This window comes from Pseudorca crassidens, chromosome 3 (assembly GCF_039906515.1).
Source record: "Pseudorca crassidens isolate mPseCra1 chromosome 3, mPseCra1.hap1, whole genome shotgun sequence".
Taxonomy (NCBI): Eukaryota; Metazoa; Chordata; class Mammalia; order Artiodactyla; family Delphinidae; genus Pseudorca; species Pseudorca crassidens.
Genome location: NC_090298.1, coordinates 156,828,303 through 156,837,309, shown reverse-complemented (window position 1 = coordinate 156,837,309; position 9,007 = coordinate 156,828,303). Strand labels below are relative to the sequence as shown.

The 9,007-nt window shown below is 40.9% G+C and overlaps 1 non-coding gene across 1 annotated transcript; it reads right to left on the bottom strand.

Annotated features, from left to right (window-relative positions):
- Positions 1-569: 569 nt before the first annotated feature.
- Positions 570-642, bottom strand: TRNAW-CCA (transfer RNA tryptophan (anticodon CCA)). Its single transcript has one exon. It is a non-coding gene; the product is annotated as a tRNA-Trp (tRNA).
- Positions 643-9,007: the final 8,365 nt, after the last annotated feature.

The following is a 9,007-nucleotide window of genomic DNA, read 5'->3' as shown; positions in this document are numbered from 1 at the left end:
CTTGTGCTTCACTTTAAATGGAGACTGAGTTAAAGATATAGCCTGTCACAACTGTACTGCATTTTTCCAGGAGTCTTAGAAAAGATGCTGTAGTAGCGGCATTTGTGGGGACAATTGAAGCTGGCAGATTTTATTTCCTGCTTGAAGAAACCAAGAAAGCCCCCTCTTTGTCCAAAAAACCTTTTTCAGTATGCCCATTATGGCTTTCCAAAATTACTAGGAGTTAATTAAATTCCCTTTGGAAAATATACTCTTTCCCAAAACCCACATACAAAGACACAAGTAGCCCCCAGCAGAGGTAACCCATAAAGCTGACTCTCAAATATTAATGCCTTAAATAAACTGGCTTAGTTTTATAATTTCGAATGTGGCAGCTAGCTGTGATGAGATTTCTAATAAACAAGCAAATTATGGGGTTTCTTTAACCTCTTTCATATTCATTAACTCATTCAAGCTTCACAGAAGTAGCAAGGACAGGTATGTGCTCATTCATTAATTCATTTCATATTTTTTTTATTCATTTATTTATTTGGCTGTACCGCGTCTTAGTTGCGGCATGCAGGATCTAGTTCCCTGACCAGGGATCGAACCTGGGCCCCTTGCATTGGGAGCATGGAGTCTTAACCACTGGACCACCAGGGAAGTCCCCCCCATTAATTCATTTCTACAACAAACATTACTGTCAAGCACTGTTCTAGGGTGCTAAGAATACAGACAAGATAACACTGCTTGCCTTTGAGCCACTCACAGAATACTGTGTGACAGACAGGTAAAAATCATTATAGGGAGACAAGTTAAAATGAGTACAACTCCCAAAAGTGAAATGCTTTGCCCTAAGTCAAGCAGCTGGAAAGTTCTGGAGCAGAGATTTCCTCCTAGGTCTCCCAAGTCTAAGTTCAGAACACTCTTAAAGAAGTCCCGTAGCTTTTTGTAAATTGACACAATTTGTTGGGAAAAAGTGAGGGAAAGAAAGCTCTCAGACTGAGGTCCTGCCTCTGAGAAGAATAATCTGGGTTAATTACCTTAGGAACCAATGCGTGACCAGCAGAACTGAGAAAGAATTCTCAGCAGAACAACAGAGGGAAGCATTCCCAGAGGTCAAGTTTACAGTTTTTCCCAGTTAGTCCAGAGAAGATGTCCAGTCTGGCACAGTGCCTGGCTTTGGGTTAGTCCTCAAAAACCGTCTATTTACTGTTTGTCCAGTTGAATTCAAATTAGCCATGTGACCACTTGTGGCTATGTTACCAAATGACAGACACTTGCCCCAAAAAACTTTTGAGATCTCAGTGATATTGCCTTAAACCCCCAGTTCCACAGCATGGGAAAGCCTTAAACCATCCTCAAGATCTTGGCTTTTTCCTAATGCTGAGAATCTTATAACTGGATTCACTGTCGCCATTGTACTCCCATGTCCCAAGGCACAGTCTTTTCCCCATTTTCCAAGAGAAATCTATACAAACCATTTGCTAAGCTTCTAAGAACTGACTGAACATCAGACAGTTATGGAGGGTAGTTACGTCATGCACAGCCCAGCACAGCTGATTCACCATCTTGCTGATTCTACCACCCCTCCTCTCTCCCTCTCTCATATTTCCCACTCCCTTTCCAGAACAACAAATATGTCCTTCCTCTTTGCTCAGGCACAGTATATATATATCCAGAGTCCCAGTTTCTACCGTAGGAGGATTTATCAAGGGTTAGCAAGGTGAATCTCTCCTTAGAAAGAATTCTCAGACCAACTGCTAAGATAATAAGAATTTCCTGCCTTTCATTCCACCCAAGACTAAAATCAAAACTGTAGACCACTGCCCTTTTTTTCAATATTTCCTGTGGCCACATGACAGAGAGTTCCTATTGTAATATAGTTTCTCAATGCAAACCTAAGGTTTGCTTTCACCTCAATCCAATGCCCTGCCTATCCACCTGGCTTTAATTCTCTTGTACCACATGCTTTCTGTACCCTGAGTGTGGTGTGATGTTTTCTGGGTCTGTGCAATAAGCAACAGAAAGAAAAATCATTAAACACCTACTGTGTACAAAACACTATGCTGGGGACTGGGGAGAATAAAGAATCACGGCTCTGTCCTCCAAGAACTCATAAGCTAATCTCTGGCATAAATTTACTATGTAATCTTAGGAAAATGACAGTGTCCAAACGTCAGTTTCCTCATCTGTAAAATGATGGTGTCATAAACATTTACCTCATAGGGTCATTGCAAAGAGTAAATGAAATAAAGAAAGAAAAGGCAAAACATGTAAAGTGCTCGGCTTGGCATATGGCTAACAATAATAATAAATAGATTAATCTCCAAAATTTACAAGCAGCTCATGCAGCTCAATAAGAAAAAAACAAACAACCCAATCCAAAAATGGGCAGAAGACCTAAATAGACATTTCTCCAAAGAAGATATACAGATTGCCAACAAACACATGAAAGAATGCTCAACATCATTAATCATTAGAGAAATGCGAATCAAAACTACAATGAGATATCATCTCACGCCAGTCAGAATGGCCATCATCAAAAAATGTAGAAACAATACATGCTGGAGAGGGGGTGGAAAAAAGGGAATACTCTTGCACTGTTGGTGGGAATGTAAGTTGATACAGCCACTATGGAGAACAGTATGGAGATTCCTTAAAAAGCTAAAAATAGAATTACCATATGACCCAGCAATCCCACTACTGGGCACGGGCATATACCCTGAGAAAACCATAATTCAAAAAGAGTCATGTGCCAAAATGTTCACTGCAGCTCTATTTACAATAGCCAGGACATGGAAGCAACCTAAGTTTCCATCGACAGATGAATGAATAAAGAAGATGTGGCACATATATACAATGGAATATTACTCAGCCATAAAAAGAAACGAAATTGAGTTATTTGTAGTGAGGTGGATGGACCTGGAGTCTGTCATACAGAGTGAAGTAAGTCAGAAAGAGAAAAACAAATACCGTATGCTAACACATATATATGGAATCTAAGAGAAAAAAAAAAAAGGTCATGAAGAACCTAGGGGTAAGACGGGAATAAAGACATAGACCTACTGGAGAAGGGACTTGAGGATATGGGGAGGGGGAAGGGTAAGCTGTGACAAAGGGAGAGAGTGGCATGGCCATATATACACTACCAAACGTAAAATAGATAGCTAGTGGGAAGCAGCTGCATAGCACAGGGAGACCAGCTTGGTGGTTTGTGACCACCTAGAGGGGTGGGATAGGGAGGGTGGGAGGGAGGGAGACGCAAGAGGGAAGAGATATGGGAACATATGTATATGTATAACTGATTCACTTTGTTATAAAGCAGAAACTAACACACCATTGTAAAGCAATTATACTCCAATAAAGATGTTAAATAAATAAATAAATTAATAATAATAATAAATGGAGGGCAAAAATATAAATACTGATTCCTGAATGAAACAGGAAAACATACATAATATAAGGCAGACTTTGAATAAGTTTTATAGGAGTTATACAAAGTGCTAAGGTGGTATGTAGGAGGGAAAGTTTCATTCTAGTTCAAAGGATTGAGAAAGACTAGTCAGAGTAGATAGAAGTTGAAGAAGGCATGAAAAATGAGTAGGATTTGGACAAATGGTCTTGGGAAGTTCTCACAAGGAGTTGGTAATAAGTGTTTAAAAGCTGTATGTTTATGGCAGTGTTTCAGTCTTGAAGGATGATGATCTTGGCTCCAGCTGGGAGTAAGAAGCAATGCTGCTATATTCAGAAATGATTTGGTTGGTAGAACTCTTCAAAGTTTTATGGCTAAAATTCTGACTCCTATGTCATCTGTGGGTGGCATAGAAGTATAAGACTGGACATTACATTACCTGAAAGGTCATTTAGACCAATATTCATTAAATGTCTCAACTGTTGCTGTAGGTACAATATCCCTGCCCCAAAGTCATCTGATTATCAGTTTGTACACCTCCAATGACAGGAGGCTAATTGCCAATACAATTTTGAGAACAGTTGATGTATTGAAAAGAACCAGAGCTGGGGAAATCCACCAGATTTATGGGAGATCATAAGGCTGGAGGACATAGCTTCCAGAAAATACAATTTTAGAAGGAATCTTAATTTTATTACTAGTTTGACCCTAAGCAAGCCACTCATTCTCTCTGGACCTCAGAGTACCTCTCACACTGCTTGTAATGCTAATATCCTTAAACCTCTGATCAAAAAGGTAATGGAGATCAAATGTCATATTGTATAGAAAATCAACTGAAATCGAGCATGCAGAAGTGTTGTGTAACTTTTCAACTATAAAATAAAGGGATTTTTATTACCATTATAAATCACTCAATTTCAATGCAACAAGCAGCTCATTTAATCTCCAGGAATACAAAGATGAATAATCCCACCCTGTGCTTAGCATGCCTGGGAAGCCTTGTATCCAGACATGGACACTGCAGTTTAATAGAGATACCAATACACTATGGTTTGGCCAGAAGCTGGAGCTATTGCTGGGTCAGATGCTGTCACCTAATTAGAAATTCCTATTAGAGCTATGTGGGAGGGACTAAAATTCTTTTAAACTACTGAGGGCAGAACAAGTATCCACAGGTAGAAGTTCCATGGAAGTGAATTTCAGCTTCGTGTAAGGAAGAGCATCCCAATAGAGTTGCCCAATTAGAAAAGTTAGTGAGTCCCCATTACCAGATGTGTTTCAGAAGGATCTGGAGAACTAACTCTCAGTGTAGCTGTAGGAGACATTTCCACAGGGTCTCAGAGGTTAGCCCAGAAGATGTATACATGTCCTCCCAGTTCTGAGTCTCAAAGTTGCACCATACACAGTCATATTTATCATGGTTCATTCATTTGTCCAACAAATATTTAGTGACTGGTCCTGACTTTAGGACCATGTGGCTGGGTTTAAATCTCAACTCTGCCACTTCCTACCTATGAGACTTTGGGCAAGTTAGCTTCTCTATATCTCAGTTTCCTCATCTATAAGATGGGAATAATAATAGTTCCTGCTCATAGAGTTGCTGTAAAGATGAAAAGAGATAATTCGTTTAAAGCACTTTTGAACAGTGTCTGACACATAATACACAGTCAATTAATAGCAAACATTGGTAACAATAGTAGTATATGTCAGGCATTGAGCTAGACATTAAATCACCACAGTTAAGAAAACAGACATGAATCCTACCTTTCTTGAGTGTAAAGTCATCCAGTAGGGTATAAAAGATATTAGACAAAATGTCAAAAAATATATAGTTTCAAACTATGACAGTTGCTATGAAGGGGAAAAGGAAGATGCTGTGATAGCATATGACAGAAGAGACGGGAACTCGTCTAGACTGGGAGGTGCAGGGAAGAGTTCTTTGAGAAGCTGTTATAATAGAGACATATCCCAGCACCAGTAGTTTAAAGGGGTGCCCCAATGCCTGGCCTTATTTTAAGTCAGCAAAGAAAGCAAACCAGCTATATGCTAGGGTATAAAGTTACTTATCCGTCTGAGTCCCAATTTGTATATCAAGCCTCACATTAGTCAGTGTAAGCAAGCTCTCTTTGCTTTGCCTATTAGTTCCCATATGATTTTTCTCTGGGTCTATAAACTCATCAGTCTATCCATCCATCCATACGTACATACATACACACATGTTGGGTGAAAAATATGAATTCTTAAATGCCGAGGTCACACATAGTGTGGGGTCCATGGGGGAGCAGAGAAGCAGTCATTGCCACATCTCCTGCATCCTCCAGGGTGGCACTCACCACTTACCGTGTGGAAAGGGGCAGAGCTGCCCCAGTAGCTTAACTATTAGTTCACCCTTACTTTCTGCCTCTCTCTATCGACCTATCAATTAGCCTATCTCTTATTTTTTACCAAATACTTAGATTTGCATACGTTATATAGAAATGATGTGTGTCCAGTGTAACATAATCAAAGACCTGAGGTCAGCAAAGAGTTGTGCTTTCAGGAAATAGCTTACTTACACAATATAGCTGAAAGTTGGGGTCTGTATTAGCTTCCTAGGGCTGCCATAACAAACTGCCACAAACTGAGTGGCTTGAAACAACAGGAAGTTATTCTCTCACAGTTCTGGAAGGCAGAAGTCTGAAATCAAGTTGTCAACAGGACCATACTTCTTCTGGAAACTCTAGGGGAGATTTCCTTCTTTGCCTCTTCCAGCCTCTGGTAGCTCTGGCATTCCTTGGCTTGTGGCAGCATAGCTCCCATCATCTGCCTCTGTCTTCATGTGGCCACCTTCCCTGTGTCTCTGTGTCTCAGTCTTCTCTCTCCCTTTTCTTAAAAAGGCATTGGAGGGACTTCCCTCGTGGCGCAGTGGTTAAGAATCCACCTGCCAATGTAGGGGACACGTTTTCGAGCCCTGGTCCGGGAAGATCCCACATGCCACGGAGCAGCTAAGCTCGTGTGCCACAACTACTGAAGCCCGCATGCCTAGAGACCGTGCTCCTCAACAAGAGAAGCCACCGCAATGAGAAGCCCACGCACCACAATGAAGAGTAACCCCCACTTGCCGCAACTAGAGAAAGCCTGCGTGCAGCAACAAAGACCCAATGCAGCCCCCAAAAATTAAATAAATAAATAAATTTATTTATTTAAAAAAATAGGCATTGGATTTAGGGCTCACTCTAAATCTAGAATAATCTCACCTTGAGATCCTTAACTTAATTAGCATCTTCAAAGACTTCATTTCCAGATAAGATTACATGCATAGGTACCTGGGGCTAAAACTTGGACATATCTTTGGGGGCCACCACTCAACCCACTACAAGGTTCAAGAAAGGGAGTAATAAAAGTGGATTGATTCCATATATATGTGTTAGCATATGGTATTTGTTTTTCTCTTTCTGACTTACTTCACTCTGTAGGACAGACTCTAGGTCCATCCAACTCACTACAAATAACTCAATTTCGTTCCTTCTTATGGCTGAGCAATATTCCATTGTATATATGTGCCACATCTTCTTTATCCATTCATCTGTCGATGGGCACTTAGGTTGCTTCCATGCCCTGGCTATTGTAAATAGAGCTGCAGTGAACATTGTGGTACATGACTCTTTTTGAATTATGGTTTTCTCAGGGTATATGCCCAGTAGTGAGATTGCTGGGTCATATGGTCGTTCTATTTTTAGTTTTTTAAGGAACCTCCATACTTTTCTCCATAGTGGCTGTATCAATCTACATTCCCACCAACAGTGAAAGAGGGTTCCCTTTTCTCCACATCCTCTCCTGCATTTATTGTTGGTAGATTTTTTGATGATGGCCATTTTGACTGGTGTGAGGTGATAGCTCATTGTAATTTTGATTTGCATTTCTCTAATGATCAGTGATGTTGAGCATCCTTTCATGTGTTTGTTGGCAGTCTGTATATCTTCTTTGGAGAAATGTCTGTTTAGGTCTTCTGCCCATTTTTGGATCGGGGTGTTTGTTTTTTTGATATTGAGCTGCATGAGCTCAATATCAAAAGCTCATGCTCAAAAGCTCAAAAGCTACAAGCATGTAAATTTTGGAGATTAATGCTTTGTCAGTTGCTTCATTTTCAAATATTTTCTCCCATTCTGAGGGTTGTCTTTTCGTCTTGTTTATGGTTTCCTTTGCTGTGCAAAAGCTTTTAAGTTTCATTAGGTCCCATTTGTTTATTTTTGTTTTTATTTCCATTTCTCTAGGAGGTGGGTCAAAAAGAATCTTGCTGTGATTTATGTCATAGAGTGTTCTGCCTATGTTTTCCTCTAAGAGTTTTATAGTGTCTGGCCTTACATTTAGGTCTTTAATCCATAAAATGAAAGAAATTCTCTTTTTTCTTGACTACCCAATCAGAGGGCAATGAGCTACAGAAGCTCTGTAGGACTGTAGCTGGCATCCCCCACATACTGTTTTCTTCCCTGCCAACTAATTCCTGCCCTTAACCTTCTTAGGTGTCAGTACAGCACCTATTATTCATGGCTTCATTGACATTTCTTCTCAATCCCCGAAGCTGGTGGTGACTCATCGTCTCCTGTCATCGACGGGCATCACTGGGCTGTGTACAGTGCACTGTATGAAGTCCATGTTAGCTCTTCTCTGATGCCTTTCAACAGAGGTGCCCTGGAAACTTTTTAATTTGATGACCTAGAGGAAAACATGAAGATTTCCAATTTTATAACCTGTAGACTTAAATTAAGCCACCTTCCTGGGGCATGCAGAGACCCAAGGACTCTGGACTTGCCCTGGGGGAGCAGAGTCCCCAGGCTAGTTTAGCAAGGGTCTAAAATGTCCATAGCCTTCTCTAGGGGGATGTGTTTGAACTTACCCCCCGCCCCCCAAAATGTTCTTAGCATGGAAGAGGAATGATACTTCAATGCAAGCCTGTTTCTACAATGTCTTTGGATTCTCCATGGGATTTTTTTTTTTTCTTTTGCTGAAAAGCACTGGCACGTATTGGGCTAAATGGGACTGAGGAGGCTTGCTCCCAGATAAAATTTGTGTCCACAGCACTAATGAAGTCATATAGGATGGTGACTTCCTAGGAGGTTGCCTCCAACTTCCTAGCCTCATGGCTGTTTGGTAGGATAGATTCTCCTTACTCCCATTCTTAGAGCCTGAACCATAGTGATGCATGGATAAGAGAAGGGGCCCTCTGTTAATGGGACTTAGTGGAGAAAGTGACAACTTAGTGGAGAAAGTGACAGTGACCCTTTTAGTAAAATCACGTGCAGTACAAAAAGAGAAAGTTTATCCTGCGGGGTAGAGGTTTGTGGTCTTGCAGATGTCCTGCCTTGACGGCAGGCAACAGTTATGGCCTTTGCCCTTCCTTCCCCCATCCCTCTATCTCCCATCTCTAGATCACCCAAGCCCACAGACATAGCCCTACCCAACAGCAAAATTTGAAGGAGGTAACTGACAGCCCACACTTGAGGTCAAGCCAAGGAAGAGACAGAACTCTGGGGCTAAAGCCAGCTCACAAATGTGTGACCTCTAGACTATACATAGTTCTCAGATGTGTCCATTTAGTCCATGCAGTATCTTTCTTTAAAATTTAAATGCACA